The sequence below is a fragment of the Aegilops tauschii genome, chromosome 1 (genome assembly GCF_002575655.3).
Source record: "Aegilops tauschii subsp. strangulata cultivar AL8/78 chromosome 1, Aet v6.0, whole genome shotgun sequence".
In the NCBI taxonomy this organism is placed as follows: domain Eukaryota; kingdom Viridiplantae; phylum Streptophyta; class Magnoliopsida; order Poales; family Poaceae; genus Aegilops; species Aegilops tauschii.
Genome location: NC_053035.3, coordinates 446,312,455 through 446,331,030, shown reverse-complemented (window position 1 = coordinate 446,331,030; position 18,576 = coordinate 446,312,455).

Here is an 18,576-nt window from a genome sequence, read left to right as displayed (position 1 = left end):
TCGGGCAAGTAACATACTGATGACAAAGGGAAAAACGTATGTTGTCATTACGATATGACCGGTAAAGATCTTCGTAGAATATGTTGGAACCAATATGAGCATCTAGGTTCCACTGTTGGTTATTCACCGGAGAGGTGTCTCGGTCATGCCTACATAGTTCTCGGACCCGTAGGGTCCGCACGCTTAACGTTCGATGACGATTTTGTATTATATGAGTTATGTGATTTGGCGACCGAATGTTGTTCAGAGTCTCGGATGAGATCAAGGACATGATGAGGAGTCTCGAAATGGTCTAGAGGTAAAGATTCATATATAGGACGATGATATTCGGTCACCGGAAGTGTTTTTGGGTATACCAGGTACATATCGGAGTATTGGGGGGGGGGGGTCTACCGGAACCCCCGGGGAGAATAATGGGCCTTATGGGCCATAGGAGGGGAGCACACCATCCCACAAGGGGTGGCGCCCCCCCCCCCTAAGGAAGGAGGCCGAACAGGAGAAGGAGGTGGGGTTTCGCCCCCCCCCCCTTTCCTTCCTCCTCCCTCTTCCCTTTTCCCCCTTCCGGTAAAAGGAAAGGGGGGAGGCCGAATTGGACTAGGGCTCTGATTTCTACTACACAACCTTCTTCTTGTAGACGTTGTTGGGCCTCCAAGTGCAGAGGTTTGTAGGACAGTCGCAAATTTCCCTCAAGTGGATGACCTAAGGTTTATCAATCCGTGGGAGGCGTAGGATCAAGATGGTCTCTCTCAAACAACCCTGCAACCAAATAACAAAAAGTCTCTTGTGTCCCCAACACACCCAATACAATGGTAAATTGTATAGGTGCACTAGTTCGGTGAAGAGATGGTGATACAAGTGCAATATGGATGATAGATATGAGTATTTGTAATCTGAAAAATATAAAAACAGCAAGGTAACTAATGATAAAAGTGAGCGTAAACGGTATTGCAATGCGTTGAAACAAGGCCTAGGGTTCATACTATCACTAGTGGAAGTTCTCTCAACAATAATAACATAACGGGATCATATAACTTTCCCTCAACATGCAACAAAGAGTCACTCCAAAGTCACTAATAGCAGAGATCAAACGAAGAGATTATGGTAGGGTACGAAACCACCACAAAGTTATCCTTTCTGATCGATCTATTCAAGAGTCCGTAGTAAAATAACACGAAGTTATTCTTTCCGTTCGATCTATCCTAGAGTTTGTACTAGAATAAAACCTTAAGACACAAATCAACCAAAACCCTAATGTCACCTAGATACTCACTACAAAAAAATACACTTCCGTGATGATACGTGTTTGTCACAGTAGGTCGCGTTTTCTGTCATGCATGTACATCCATGACAAATTTATGACAGAATCAAGATAGTCATACCTGTGCTGTCGTAGAAGTGTTCCATCACATTGCCAAAATTATCATCATGGAAGTGTCCACTTCCATGACGATAAATCGCGCGTCACAGAAGTGCTTTCGTCAAGGGTGACCGACACGTGGCATCCACCGTAACGGAACGCCGTTAAGCTATCGGGTCGGATTTTGGATCCGATAACCCGTTAACAGCCACGACCAATGCCGATTTTCCACGTGTAAAATTCCCATTGGCTGACGGATCCACGCGTCAGCTCCGCGTTGGCACAGGTGTCACTCATCCAACGGTCGAGATGGGCCTATGATATGTTGATACGTGGACCAGCCCAAAAGTGGCCCACAAAGTATAAATGGGCCGGCCCAACCGAAGGCCCATAAGATTTAGCGGACCATAATGGGCCAGCCCAGCTAAAGGCCCACAAAATTTAGCGGACCATAATGGGCCGGCCCAGCTAAAGGCCCACACGATTTTGCAGACCATAATGAGCCGGCCCAGCTAAAGGCCCACAAGATTTTGCGGACCACAACGGGCCGGCCCAGCTAAAGGCCCACAAGATTCTGTAGACCATAATGGGCCGGCCCAGCTAAAGGCCCAACATTCTCTGTCAACTCGGCCCGTCAACGGCCTGTCCTAAATTTGTCATCAACGCGGCCCATGGTCACTTCTGGCCCGTTAACAGTCCGCTAAGTAATTGGGCTGAATTACGACCCGGTGTATTTCCGGCCTGTTAAAGGTCCGGCTTCATTTGGGCCCATTTATAGGCCATCAAAACTTTCGGCCCATAAACGACCGTGAAGGATTTGGGTCATATTCGACCATGTCTGACATTCGGCCTGTTAGAGGCCCACCATAGCTTTGGGCCACTTTCGGCCTGTTGTCATTTTTGGCCTATTAACGCCGGACGTAAACCATGGGCCATATGTGGCCCAACGTCATATCGGGCCCATTAACGTCCCATATAAAAATGACAATAATCTAGCCCGACCGAAGTTCCGGCCTGTTAAAGGCCCGTGTATTAGGTCGGCGCATTTACGGCCCGTCCGAATTTCGGCCTGTCAAAGATCTGCATCGTAAATGGGCCACCATTTCGGCCTGCTAAGTCCAGTGGGTTATTTGGCACAATCAAGGCCCAATCTCACTTTTGGTTTATTAAAGGCCCATGTTTTTTATGGGCTCGAGATATTTACACCTGTAAACGGCCTAATTTTACTGAGGGCCCAAATTATGTTTAGGCCTGTTAAAGGCCCACTATGGGCACAAGCCTACCAGAAAAATTTGAAAGCTTATGCTGATTTAGGCCCAGATATTTTTTGTGGGCTACATGCCAATTTCGGCCCGTAATCATTTTTAGCCCAATTGGAATGGGCCCGACGAATGTTGGCATGTTGGGCTCCTACGAAGCTTTCGGCCGAATACATTACTAAGATAAACCTACACTATACAAAAATAGCGTCGTAATTACTCCAGCCTGAGGCAGCATCATAAATGTTGTATCACAACAAAATAAATTCCAACCATACAACAAAAGGCCTGTTGGCATAAAGTTTACAGTCCTTCCAGATAAAAGCACCATCAGATGTATAGAAGCACAGATCATTTGACCTAAGTGCTAATGTTCTGTAGAATCTGATGGAGCAGCACAATCTCCACCTTTTTTCCGCCATTGCTCTTGAACAACGAAGCGAATTTCTGATAGTCTGGTTTCAAAACCATTCATATCTTGACGACATTTCTCAACCATTATTCTTGTTTCCGAAACAACCCCCATTAGGGATTGGACTTGTGTCTGGAGCACAGATATATCACTCTGTCTAGTAGGAAGATTTTGTTCAGTACGCGATTTGGACGAGGTTACCTTGACAACCAACCCAGAATTACGCAGGAAGGTGCTTTTTGCACTGTTAGTGGAGAGATACTGACGCACTGCAGCAAGAGGTGACATTGTGCCTGTAGTAGCCTCGTCACCTTCAGGTGGTTGTGGCTGTTCAATCATTTGTTGCATAGCTTCCTGAAAGTTTGAACTTGTAGATTAGTGTACCAGATAAGTTACTAATGAAACAAAAACAAACAAAGTAGGTTAAATGTTTATAGATAACTTATTTTGGTGAACTACTGTAATACATTGGCATGTATTGTAGAGCCAACTACATAATAAAATCACTTTCGGAACATATGTCCATGTAGCATGCCTAGTATATTGTCTATTTCCTCACATTCGTTGACATCTAAGGATAAAGAGACATGGTTTAAAGTAGGATGAAGATAGTTTGACATCATTCATATCATGGGCAAACAGATATAAAACAAACAGGCTATTTTATCATTGTGTGCGCACGTGAACATAACAACTAGATTACAGATCAAGACCAAAAGAATATCCTTCATCTCTTTTAAACCATGTAAGGTGAAATGATACGTTAAGACAACTATGAATAAAAGTGAACAGAGTAACTGACATTGGATGCAAACCAAGTAGTTAAATGAACACATCACAGTACCAATCAGTTCAAGGCAGGAGGAGTAAGGACTTACAACAGCGGCTTCAACTGGTGTGCTCATGCCCTTCATCTTGCTGGTGTGGCAATACTTGAAGATTTGCACTGCATTCGGTTTAGGTTCTTTTTGGTCCGCATGGGCTTTCCTCTGTATTTGGAACAAGTCAATATAGATACGATAATATGGCACAAAAAAAGAAGGAAGTAGCAGCTATTTACAAGAGCCTCGCAGTGTGCAATATAGCTACGAGATCCTGTTGTCTGTTGGAATTTCACTTTAGAACGGTTGGTTTTGTTCTTAAAACAGTTAGCCTAGAAGAAGATACACTTGTAAGGCACATACATAAATACAAGTTCAATATGTGGTCTGATCAAATACATATAGCCTACCTGATACTTTGGATCAGACCAGTGTTTAACGAGGGCTGTCCAGTCTTCATCTGTAATATATTCCACTAGAGATGTTTGGGCGATTTCATTGTTAGCCTAGCCTTCGAAGTGAGATTTTCTAAGGTGGTACCGATACTGTCGCAGAGCAGACTGAAAAACATGAGTGCATGATTATTTAGTTGCATCATCTTTCGGATCCAACTTGAACCTCATCTGTTGAAAAAAGAATGTGAGTCTTATTAGGAGGAAGCTAGAAAGTATGGGACAGAGTAAGACAATATTACTAATTGCGATGAATAACATTACTTACGGATAAATGGTCAAGGAAGGTGTTAAACTGGGTATTGTCTTTCTCATTCCTGTACTAGATCCAGGTTGGGAGGATACGTGCATGACACCTAACGGCAACGGCTGCCTCTGATACTAACTTGGTTGACTCTGTAGCATCACGTGGCCTTTTTAAACCTGCCTCAAAATGGATCTCCATTCTTCCTCCTTTAGATTTTGTTAATCTGTCAAGCATTATCCCTGATGTCTGTTTCCGCTTGCGCCGTGGTGCTAGTTCAACAACGAATATGGAAAGTGTTAGTGTACATCAAACTGTGAGAGTACATATAAAGGAGCATGCAACTGCAACTTGACTCGGTTAGGTACTGTCTTGGTGTTGATGCTCATGAGGTTCATCTGATCTTGCCAAGTCCTGTTGTCTCAGCAGTGCTTCGGAAGTAGTGTTAGGTGTGAAGGCAGCTTGGGAACTGGCCAGTTCCGGAGCAAACGAACGAGTAACTGGTTGAGATGCTGGTACAGTTGAAGCGGATGCTGCAGCTGGTGGAGCAGGTGATACTGTGTTTGTAGATTTAGCCGGTGGACTTGGACCTTCTACTGCACTATAAGTACCAGCAGAATCTCGACGGCAGAACCTTTTTCGTTTCACCCGACGAGTAACAGCACTCCCTACTATATTATTTTCCTTGCTCTTTTTTGACTTTGCCATGTCAAGCTGTACCCACAACACAAAAGAATAAAATCACTCTTCAGAACTCATTGATGCATGATACAGACAAGAAATACTTTGATGTAAGACAACCGTATGAGGATGGAATATGTAAGAAAAACAGGACGGCATAACATATTCACAGCTACGATGTGCAAACTAAGCAGAAGGATTTTCAAGAAAATAGAAGTAATGCAAGCTAGACACCATATGAAAGATGCAACCAATGTTACTCTGCCAAGTTAAAAGTGTCTTGTCATAAGTGGCAATTCGAAAAATTAGAAGCAGTACAACATAGAAATCAATGCAAGATGCAACCACTATCAAACTGCCATGTTAAAAGCGTCCAATCATCAGTGACAGATGCGGGATACACAACAGCAGTACTTTGATGTAAGAACATGGTATGATAGCACTACAAAAAAATACACTTCCGTGATGATACGTGTTTGTCACAGTAGGTCGCGTTTTTTGTCATGCATGTACATCCATGACGATTTTATGACAGAATGAAGATAGTCATACCTGTGCTGTCGTAGAAGTGTTCCATGACATTACCAAACTTATCATCACGGAAGTGTGCACTTCCATGACGATAAATCGCGCGTCACAGAAGTGCTTTCGTCAAGGGTTACCGACACGTGGCATCCACCGTAACGGAACGCCGTTAAGCTATCGGGTCTGGTTTTGGATCCGATAACCCGTTAACAGCCCCGACCAATGGGGATTTTCCACGTGTAAAATCATCATTGGCTGGAGGAAACACGTGTCGGCTCATCGTTGGGACAGATGTCATCCACTCATTGGACAGAAGGCGCCTATGATACGTCGACACGTGGCACGGCCCAACAGGCCCATTCCTGTGAAAAGGCCGGGCCGTTTGACTTGGTCAAAAGGTGGTGGGCCGGCCCATGGAAAGCCTGTTAACGGCCTGTTCGCATATAGCCCATTTACAGCCCGCTAACCCAAGTCCCGTTACGCCCTATCCGAATTAGGCCCAGTAGCGTCATCTGGGCCATCCAATATGATTCTAGCCCGTTTTCACTTCTGGCCCATGTATGGCCCATGACGTCTTTCGGCCCATATGAGGCCCTATGTAACTCTTGGCCTATTAACGGCCCGTGGTGAAACTGGCCCGTAATGAATAGTGTATCACTTTATACCCATTAACGGCCCGTTATTCCGTTGGGCCGTTTTCCAGCCCATGTTATCTTTCGGCCTTCTCAGAGCCCATTTATTCTTGGGCTCATTTCCAGCATTCATTTACTTAGGGCCCGTTACTGTCATTTTCTGCTTGTGGCCCAAATTCAGCCTGTGGTTATAGTCGGCCCGTTTGTGGTCCGTTAATAAGTTGGGCCGTTTTCATAGCGTCATCAAATACAGCCTATTAACGATGGCCCGTTATGGTTGGCCCATGAACGGACGATTCCAACTCTAGCCCGTTTACGGCCATAATGCGGCCTATTATTGGCCCATGTTTGGCCAATCGATCATACGGCTCGTATAAGGCCCATTGATGATACGGCCCGTAGAAGGCCCATTGTTTCTATGGCCCGTAGAAGGCCCATTGTTTCTACGGCCCGTAGAAGGCCTACTGTTTCTACAGCCCGTAGAAGGCCCACTGTTTCTACGTCCCGTAGGAGGCCCAGTGTCACTACAGTAAATATTAGCCCATGGTTATTGTGGCCTAGTTCTAAAAAATAGGTTATTGCAGCCACTAGCAAACTGCGGAAAAAGAACTGCACTGCCTACAAGCAAACAAATAAACAAGACAACAAGGAAATAAATAAGCAAGCAACTTATGCTAGGCTATCACGGCTATTACACATATTACATCCACTGGGCATCAAAGTTCGCCACCAGTGCAAATATAGGGAACAAAGCAGCATATAAACGCCGCAGCAAAACAAGTCCAGAACTGAAACCACTTCAGAAGAGTTCAAGAAACAATATCCTGGGTACCCATAATGCTGGCAAGATGCTTAGCAAGCTTATTAACTTTCTCTTGTTTGGCGCTTAAATCCTCCAGCGCTTGCTGTTGCACAAGAAAGTACGCATCTGAATTCTGCAGGGAGTTCCTCAGTCCTTCGGCTTCTTGCTGCAGCACAGCTGACTGATGCCTTTCAGCTTGTAGCTGAGACTGAAGAAGCCGAAGTGATTCAGGCAGTGAGTTCGAAGAGCTTGTGCCAGCGGTACTGGACAGTAACTCGAACACTACATCAACACAGGAGTGTGGGGTTTTCTCACTGTCTACAAGATCATTTTTATCACCTTTCTTGGAGACCAACAGGGTTGTCTCACTATCTTGAACCATATCTGCATTACTTTCTCTACCATTGCATAGTGGGGTGCTCTTCTCCAATATTCTGTTTGCATACTACAAGAGAAACAAGCATCACAGGTTTAGCTTGTAGTATACGAAACTCATTTTGGTAAACCGGTTCAGTAGTAAGGTGGACAAGATAACAACATGAAACAAACATATATCTATGTACTATGGTCACTGTATTGTCCAAATCATTCTAGTTTATGTTCCCTAATCAAGATAGAGACACAATTCAACTCATATATTTTTAAGACACAGCAGCATAGACAGAATATAAGTGTGAGAAACTACACAGCATTGAAAGCACTTGTAATGTGCATCACATGAGAACATAACTGTTTATACAACTTAAACTGAAATCAACATAGAGCAAGAAGTTAGAACAGCAATCCAGTTAAAGAAATAGGTTTAAAACATACCTGTTGCGCCATTGGAGTTTCGATTGGATCCTTCAAATTCGAAAGTAGTTGGTATGATTAAATACAGTGATGCAACAGCAAAGGAGTATGGACCATAGCTACGGAATCTGACCTGAGAACACTTGCTCTTCTGCTTTAAACGTGGAGTTTGGGTTAGTTGTGGTGGTCTTCGTGCTTTGGGCACTGCAGTAGCTTTACAAACTGCTCGTGTGGGGGTACTCTGTGGTGGACATGGTGCTTTGTCAACTATAAGTGGGTTACTATCCGCTGGGGTTGCGGTTAGATGGGTTGTAGCTGGTTCTCTGCCCAACGGTGTAAGTGTGCAATCTGGAAGAGTCTCGATTATGTGTGGTGGGGCTAGTTTGTGGGCCAGTACAACCATGGTTCTATCTGCATCGACGGGTAGCACTGTCTTTTGTGAAGAACGGGTTTTTGCTCCCTTAGATACTGCCATCACCCCCTCCAATTCAAATGGATGATAAACAAGAAAAGAAATTGAACGTACAGACATTGTATGATAGACAGATGTGGTAATTCACATATATGTTGTCTAACCAAACAGGACAGCATGACACAATTTCACATATATGATGCCTAACTAAACAGGATAGCATGACACAGTTTCAGATATATGATGGATAACTTAACAGGATATAATGGCATAATTCAACATATGATGAGTACCTAAACAGGATGGCATGACAAAACTATATGATGTCTTTCTAAAATAGGTTGGGATGAAATAATTCACATACATGTTGTCTAAGTATACAGGATGGCATGATATAATTGACATAATTGATTCATATACTAAGCAGCTGGCACTCGCATGTATGATCTCTAGACTAAGCAGATAGAATTCAATATTGTGCATATGATGTCTAAACTAAGCAATGCAAGACACCATATGCATCATATGAGAAATATAAACATTGCAACTTAGAGCATACACCTCAGGTGGGATATAGGACTGGTCATCTGTCTCTGAATCCTCCTCTGAGGAGCTCCCTGTAACCATTGAGATATATGCTTCAACAGGTACCATTGCCTGCTCTGAAGACCTTGTTTTCACTCCAGATTTTTCCATAACCGGCTCAAATGGCTGATACACATGAAGAGTAGTTCAATATACACAGATTGTCGACAAATGGAATACGTAATGAAAAAAAGATGGCATGAGATAATTCACATATACGATGCCTGGCTCCATGGCGGTGCATAATTCACATATATGATAACTGGCTGAAAAACATGGCATTGCATAATTCACATATCTGATATAGAAAGCAAACAGGAGGCATTCACACAAAGCAAGTCTAATCTAAGCAGATGGCATGGCAATGCAAGACACCATATTCATGATATGAGCAATATAACCCAGCCAAGTTAGAGCATGCACCTCGGGGGGGGGGGGGGGGGAATACGACTGGTCATCTCTCTCTGAATCCTCCTCTGAGGAGCTATCTGTAACCAGCAAGAAATCTGCATCGACAGGTAGCACTAACTGCTCAGAAGACCTTGTTTTCACTCCAGATTTTCCCATGACCGACTCAAATGGCTCATGCATAGGAAGAGTAGATGAATGTATAAACATTGTTGACAAATGGAATACATTATGGAAAAAAATATGGCACAATACAATTCACATATACGATGACTGGCTAAACAGGATGGCATTGCATGATTCACGTATATGATGCCTGGCTAAAGAAGATGGCAATGCATAATTCCCATATACTCCCTCCGTTCCTATATATTTGTCTTTTTAGAGATTTCAAATGGACTACCACATACGGATGTATATAGACATATTTTAGAGTGTAGATTCACTCATTTTGTTCCGTATGTAGTCACTTGTTGAAATATCTAAAAAGACAAAAATTTAGGAATGGTGGGAGTATGATATAGAAACCAAATAGGTGGCATTCACACAAAGCAAATCTAAACTAAGCTGATGACATATAAGATGTATAATGTAAGCAATGTAAGGCGCCATATGCATGATATGACCAACATCAGTATGCCAGGTTAGAGCAAATACCTCAGGTGGTAAACAGGCGTGGTCGGCTCCTTGTGAATCTCCATCTGAACAGTTATCTTCCTCTGGAATACAATCTGGAAATGCAGGAGGGGGGGCACTTCGCCCACCATGGAGCGGCGTCTGCATGACATTATATTCGCACGCAACGGTCTTCTCTTTTTCTCTACATGTTCAGTACGATTGTGTACAATATCTGACATGCATAATAAAAAAAATAGTTAGATTTTGTAAGGCCTAAGGGGTGCATGCAAAAATCAAGACTGATGGTAGAAAACGAGTGGATGGATCCAAAACTAATGACAGCAGATAGATTATAGCTTAAGTTTAAAAAGATAGACAGTGGATCATCTATTGTTTGTTGCCCACCCAACATGAACCACATAGAAGACCCCAGATGAACCAGATAGTAGACAGATACTATTCGTTGCTGGCTCGATATGAGACCCATGGGCAATTCAAAACTCAATATTGAACGATAAAGTAGCAGGTAATAATAACCGATGTATAACGTAAGCAAACAGGAAAGACTGCGACCTCTCTTCCGGAACTGTGTAGTCCTTAGGTTCATCTGCTCAATCAATGATGGTAATGCAGTTGGCGTGGCTGCCGGCAACGGGGAAGATGATCTGAGGCGGCGAAAGGAAGTCTGTAGGGGGGATCTCTGCTGCAGTGAACGCTTCTGTTGATGGTGCACGTCAGGTAGGGTGGATGACGGCACGGCAGGAGCAGGACATAACACACAGAGTGTTCTTTGACGCCTATCTGAAAATGAAGTAAATCTGTAAGGGCTCCTTAGAATTGGAGGATTCTATAAACGCAGGGACAGGAAAAACACAGGAATAGGATAGGAATGCACGTGCAAAATAGAGCATTTGGAAACATAGGATTTCAGTCAACCTGGGTGTTTGGCTCACATGAATTGGAAGAACAGAGGAATGGAGAAACAAAGTGATGAGACGAGTGTACAACCTCTTTGGCATAGCCTTGTGGACCTCAACATCATTGGGTTGGACGTGGAGGATGGTGATGATGCTGGTGTGACTGTCGGAGGCGGGGAAGAAGATCCGAGGCCTCTGGAAACGGCGTCAAGGGTACTGCTCCGCTGTGATGGACGGTTCCGTCGTTGGAGCAGCTCCGCTAAGGTGTACGGCGACGAGGCTGAAGCATGACAAGACAAACAACGTTAATCTGAAGTGGGACCCTAATATCATCTGCAATAGATGATGTAAAATACATCACCAAAAAGTGCTACTCCCTCCCTTCCTAAATATTTGTCTTTCTAGATATTTCAACAAGTGACTACATACGAAGCAAAGTGAGTGAATCTACACTCTAAAATGTGTCTACATGCATCCGTATGTTGTAGTCCATTTGAAATGTTAGAAAGACAAATATTTCGAAACAGAGGGAGTAGATGTAAAACGCATCAGCCGCGCCACGGCCGCTCCGACAGATGTTGTAAGTACTGTTCACTCTAAACTTAACTGAAGAAAATGAACTTCACAGTCGAAACTGAATTTTACTGTCGAAACTGATTGAACTAGTAACAGAGCATTGCAATAGATGTTTAGGGCGTTCGAGCACTAGTAGCAGAGAAGCAGTGATCTAAATCAGCAGACGCTTGAGCAGGGAACTCACTAGCAGAGAGCAAGTCGTGCAGTAGCACCGCGAGCGAGTGCTAAAGCAACAACTCCTGTAGCTGCCGGAGGTCGTGCAGCAGCAGCAGCGCAAGCGAGAGCAAGAGCAGAGCAGCAGCACGAACGAAAGCAGGAGCAGTGCGGCAGCACGACCGACAACAAGAACAGAGCCGCATCGCGAGCGAGAGCCGGAGCAGCTGCAGCTAGTGTCGTTGTGGAAGTCGCCGCCGAGGAAGCAACGACATGGGGGAGAGACGCCGTGGATGATGTGGCTGGCGACGGCGCCGTCGATGGAGACACGCCATGTCTGCTCGGTATCGAGCACCGGCAGCCCCGTGAGATCGAATAAAAGATAAAATGCAGCGGTGAGTGCAGAACCTCCTTGGTGGCGCCGAGTTGGCCTCGGCTTCATCGGAGGAATTGGTGAGGGTGCTGCGGTTCCGGTGGGGCAGGTCAAGACGGCGCTGTGGGGATTGAGGTGGCGCGATAGACGAGGCGAACGTCGGGGCAGCTCCTTGGAGGTGGAGGACAGGGCGGCTGATCCGGCGGGACGACGAGATCGACAACGGATCCTCATCCGGTGCGGTGGATGAGGGACGGCGAGCTGTTGCGGTGGACGACGTAGTCGGGGAAGAGTATCCGGCTGGGCGGCGGTCAGGAGGCCGACGGAGGAGCGTGGGGTTTCGCGGGTTTTGGCGGTCTCGGTGTACGAATGGGGGGGCGAAGGGGGAGGGGGAGCCAAGCTTAGGGATGCGCTTGTCTGAAATGTAGGGTAAGTTACCAGCGTACCCCCACCGGTTTTGACACCGCGACGTGGAGCTTCATTCTGGCTGAGGGGTAGAAGGGGGATTTCGCGTGTCTGGGCTGCGGGAGCGATTTCGGATGAGGAGGGAGTTCTTGCGCGCGTCCAAATTTCGGGATAACAAGGCGCGGCGCGGGTTGAAGAAGCGGGAGTTTCAAAGCAGGTGAGACAAAAGATACTCGAGCTTGAAAATTTCGGGATAACAAGGTGCGGATTCCTTGTTCGGCAGAACAAACTTAACGTGTAAAAAAATAATTCATACAAGACACAAGAGAGTCATGTCCCCTTTTACTATATTGCTATAGATGCCATTGAAAAAACTACAAGAAAAATGTAAAAAAATCGGGAGAACAAGATTACCCTGCACAGTACCAAATCGATTCGCACTTCCCTCAACAACAACAAAAAACAAATCAATTCCCACCAAAGAAAGAGTAATGTCCCTTTTTATATGATTGCAGATGCCATGATCTCAAATTTCAATTTTTGAATCCACGTTATGTTGAATTCGAATATATCGTTAGGTGACCTTGCGGTTTATAATTGATGTAGTCGTACATTTTGATCTTCCATCATATATGAACATTTTACTCCACCATGTGAACATATATATTGTCGTCTACCATATGGACTAAATTTGAATCAATTTTCCTTATTTGGATATGATTGTTGTCAAGTTATACAATAATTTAAATATTATCTTGATAACAAAAAACATACATATAGCAGTAATCATATTTCACTATGAACTACATGTACCATACGCTCTCCAATTCAAATATTTGTATCCATTTTATGTTGAATTCAAATCATAGTACATTATTGGTCTAGGTAGCGAGATGTTTGGGATAATCTAAACCCTGTTTTCATACGTATAATTTTTGGCTAGATTGGGACAAGTTTTGTATAAGCCTCTTGCAAAAGCGGAGATTCTCTCAACAAGCCTCGTGGTTCCGAGAGGGAACGTGTGACCTTTGTGTGCGAAACGATATACGCTGCCTCCCCCCTGATTTTATTTACAGAGGCAACATAGAACTATATGAGTGCCCTGTTAAATTTTGGAATTATTTCGGGTTCATTTGGCATTTTTATACATTAATTGAGTTTCTGGACTTTTAATGTGCATAATCTAAATATGAATTGCATGCACATGCTCCGGTGCACCAAAGTGGGTTGAAAAATCACATGTGTGTCCTTGGTTGAATTTCTAGGTCCCATGGAACAAATGAGAATGAAATTCAAACATCTGGGCGTCATGACTCGGCCGAGAACATCGAGAAACTTTGATTTTAAATTCATGTAAATCCAAAACTCGCCTGGAAATCATGAAACTTGGCATGGTGTCATGTCATGGCACTAACATGTTGTGGTAAAAAATTGGGCCGATTTGGAAGCTCGTGGTTCTAAGAGGGAACGTGCCACCTTTGAGTGTGAAACAATATACGCTGCCCCCCTTGAGTTTCTTAACAAAGGCAACATAGAACTACATTACTGCCCTGTTGAATTTTGGAATTATTTCGGGTTCGTTTGTCGTTTTTTATACATTAATTGAGTTTTTGGTCATTTAATGTGCATAAGTCAAATTTGAACTACAAGCACCTGCTCTCGTGCACCAAAGTTGGTTGAAAAATCACATTTGTGTCCTCGGGTCAATTTCTAGGTCCCATGGAAGAAATGAGAATATAATTAAAACATCTGGGAATCGTGGCTCGGCCGAGAACATTGAGAAACTTGGTTTTAAAATTCTTGTCAATCCAAAACACGTCTGAAAATCATGAAACTTGGTATGGATGTCATGTCATGGTACTACCATGTTGTGGTAAAAAAATTGGCCGAATAGGAACAGATTTTGGTGTAAGCTTCTTGCAAACCGAAGCTTCTCTCAAGAAGGCTCGTGGTTCTGAGAGGGAACGTGCCACCTTTGAGAGCGAAACGATATACGTTGTCCCCCTTGAGTTTATTTACAAAGGCAACATAGAAATACATGAGTGCCATGTTAAATTTTGGAATTATTCCGGCTTCTTTTGGTCTTATTTACACATTAATTGAGTTTTTGGTCATTTAATGTGCATAATACAAATTTGAACTACAAGCACATGCTCCCGTGCACCAATGTTGGTTGAAAAATCACATTTGTGTCCTCGGGTGAATTTCTACTCCCTCCTTCCATCTATATAGGTCCTAATGCGTTTTTTGAGGCTAACTTTGACCAAACGTTAGAGCAATAATATATGACATGCAACTTACACAAAGCATACCTTAAAATTTGTATGTCAAAGGAGCTTCCAATAATATAATTTTCATAGTAAACATCTCATGTGCTATTAATCTTGTCAATAGTCAAAGGCTGTCTTGAAAAACACATTAGGCCCTATATAGATGGAAGGAGGGAGTAGGTCCCATGCAAAAAATGAGAATAAAATTCAAACATCTGGGCATCGTGGCTCGGTCGAGAACATTGAGAAACTTGGTTTTAAAATCATGAAACTTAGCATGGTGTCATGTCATGGTAGTAGCATGCCGTGGTAAAAAAATTGGCCGAATAGGAACAAATTTTGGTATAAGCTTCTTGCAAATCGGAGCTTCTCTCAAGAAGGCTCGTGGTTCTGGGAGGGAACGTGTCACCTTTGTGTGCATAATTCAAATTTGAAACACAAGCACATGTTCCAGTGCACCAAAGTTGGTTGAAAAATCACATGTGTGTCCTCGGGTAAATTTCTAGGTTCCATGCAAGAAATGGGAATGAAATTCAAAATACTGGGCGTCGTGGCTGGGTTGGAAACATTGAGAAACTTAGTTTTTTAATTCCTGTAAATCCAAAACACGCATGAAAATAATGAAACTTGCCTTGGTGCCATGACATGGCACCAACATGCTGTGGTAAATTTGCAGTCCGATTTGCGAAGGCGCACACATTAACAATCAACAAAGTCATTTTGGAACAAGTGTTGTCACGTTACAATCGGAAACACAAGTATTATTGAAACCGTGGGTGTTCTAGTACCATTTATGTGCCGCCACGCGTCCCCATTTGTTATTAGCTAGGAGGCGCCTTGCAGGGTAGCTATTTGAGTACGAGAGGCGTGCGATCAGACCCCTGCGCGTGCTTATCGGGAGGAGAGCCCTTTGACCTCCATCTGTCGTCCACCTCTCTCCCAAGGTCTCCATTAATGGCGCCCGAGCCTCTTTTTAATGGCGTGGCTATGTCTCACTCGACTGAGATTTAAGAGAGAAAAAAGAACATCTGAAAGCATGGATCTTGATGTAAGATCCGACGGACCTATATAGCATCTGCTGCGACTTATAGCAAGACTGATGAATATATAAGGACGATTAAATTTTTTTTTTGATCAAAGAAGAGCTTGCCCCTTCTGATTTTCATTACTGAAAACCACCACAATTCACAAGAAGTTCAGCACAACTCCAACCTAACACGAAGGACTAAAAGCTACCAGATTGAAATGGCAACATCCCAAGAGGCCAACAAAGGCCAAACATCTGCGCTAGAACCCAACATTTCACAACCGACGACACAATCCACATCCTAAACCGATTATTACATCAAAAGAAACCAGGAAACTGAAGGAAGCCCAGCAGCAACTAGAAGAACAGCAACGCCAGGGTCGCCACAGCAAGAGTTTTCTTCATTCCAGCCTCGCAACATTGATCTTCCACAGAAAGATAAGGACGATTAATTGTCTTACATAATTAGAAAGATAATTAAAAAGCCACATGTGGCTACGCCCGAAATACACAAGGGCAAAAGAAGAAGGAAGACAAGGTTCTGGCTCGCTGATCTCTACTTTCTTGATGCATTGCTCCAGGCCGCGGGAACTAGTATCTGCGGCGAGCGGCGACGAGCTCTTTCGTGTCCTCAAGACGCTGCTTGAGAACATCCACGGATTCCTCCACCAGCCTTTGGCGCTCGTTGCGGAGCATGTCATTCTCGTCCATAAGTTTCTTGACGATGACGCCGGTCCTCTTCAACAAGGCACTGGTCTCCTCCTGCTGGTCTGCACTTCGGACGATCTTCTCCCTCAGCAGGTCGCGCTCGGCCCGGAGCCTCTCATTGCCCTCCCTTAGTTGCCGGATGACGCCGGTAGCCTGTTCAAACGAGGCTTTCATGTCGTCCTGCAACCTCGCCCAGCCGGAGATCTGATCCATCTGGCTATGGACGATCGCATGCATGCACCTGTAACAGTCGTCGCCTGCCCGCGAGAAATTTTCCCAGGCCGCCGCGGCGCGGCGGGACATCTCTGCTGCATTCGTGGCGCGGTGGGACATCTCTGCTGCCTCCGCGGCGCGGCCGGACCAGTCTGCTGCATCGACGGCGCGGCGGGACCTCCGTGCTGCTTCAGCGGCGCGGCGGGACCTCTGTGCTGCTACTTCCATGCGGCGGGACATGTCGGCTGCTCTCGCAGCGAGGTGGGACATCTCTCGTGCTTCCGCTTCCATGCTCGCCTCTCCCTGGTGGCAATCTCTTGACCCAGAACTCACGCTGGCCATGGCAGACACAAGGGAAGGATGCTGAATGACTTGTTTGTTTTTGTGGATGAGGAGTTCAGGAGGAATGTGCAGTCATCTTGGCATACTAGTATTTATAACCTAGTACTAATACGCTCCTAAGTGGGAAACCGTTTAGGTTGTGATCGGTGTGAACAGGTTTGCAATTCAATATAGCGTGGTACTAATACGCTCCTAAGTGGGAAACCGTTTAGGTTGTGATCGGTGTGAACAGGTTTGCAATTCAATATAGCATGGAGTAATTTGGAATGTGACGAGACGCAAGCTCAAAATTTATTGACGGTTCTAGTTTCGAAGTGCGGCACTATTCCTGGATGGAGTACTTCTTTTTCTACTCCCTCCTTTCCGGTTTTATAGGGCTTATCTCAAAATTTTAGTTTTTCCATTTTATAAGGCTCAATTTGGTTGTTCCCCAACACATGTTCAGATTCCAAGGTGCATTAAATCATTGCATGCAAGTATTAAGAGAAAATTGACCAATGCATGTACTTTATGCATGCATGCATTGCAATTAATGCATTGATAAACATAATTTTTTGAGAAAAACAAGAGCATTAATTAGGTGCTTTTGCAAACTACAAAAAATATTCCACCACTCACCATCTTGGTTGGTGAGATTTTTGAATTAAGCCCTATAAACCGGAAAGGAGGGAGTACTGTTGTGTACGTGCAATAACTGGCACCGTCGTATACATATCTTACGGTTAATGGGGCGTTCGACAGGACTAGCCGCGTGGCGAGCTCTAGGCTAGTCTTTTTTTCAGACGCATTAAACCTATCTCTCGGGACTTCTCGCACGCACCATCGTGCCACCCACAAAAACTTGTACTCTGAGTTTAGTAGTACGTTATACAGGAAGAGAAGAGGTGCACGCACGCACTCGTCATCTCACACACGCGTCTGTTTTTTTCTCGAAAAGGAGCATGATGACCCCCGGCCTCTGCATCTGGGAGTCACACACGCATCTGTAGCTATGAATTGTAGTGTTTTCAACTATCCGATTGGCTCTATCATGGATGTACCTATATACTAAAACATGTATAGATACATCTATATTTTGACAAATGGAAGGCATGTATTGTGGAACGGAGGGAGTGCTTGTCATCAAAATGGATAAAAAGGGACGTGTCTAGAACTAAAATACGTCTACATACATATCCTTTTATCCATTTTGTTGACAAGCAGTACTTCTTACCCAAAGGAACTTTATATCCAACAGACACAAAATATCCGTTCGACTGTTGGAAATTACTGATCTGATGTCGAAGTAATTGCTGCATCGCCACCAAAACCCACCATTTCTTAAGCTAAAGTAGACCAAGGTAATCCCTATATTAGCATATTACTAAGGTAAACAGAAGGCACTGTAGAAACATTTAGGACGTGAGCTTGTCAATCTGAATGTGGAGGGACACAAGCTTAGCCCCGGTCAGCAGCTTGGGCGGAACTGTCAAGAAGGTCAGCTCCTGCACGTCGACGTCGCCAGGATCCTTGCTGCTTGTCACCTCCATTTCCACCTTGACGGTGTCGGTCGTGCCTTTGGGCTCCCCCGGCGGGCCGTTCGCCCACAGCTT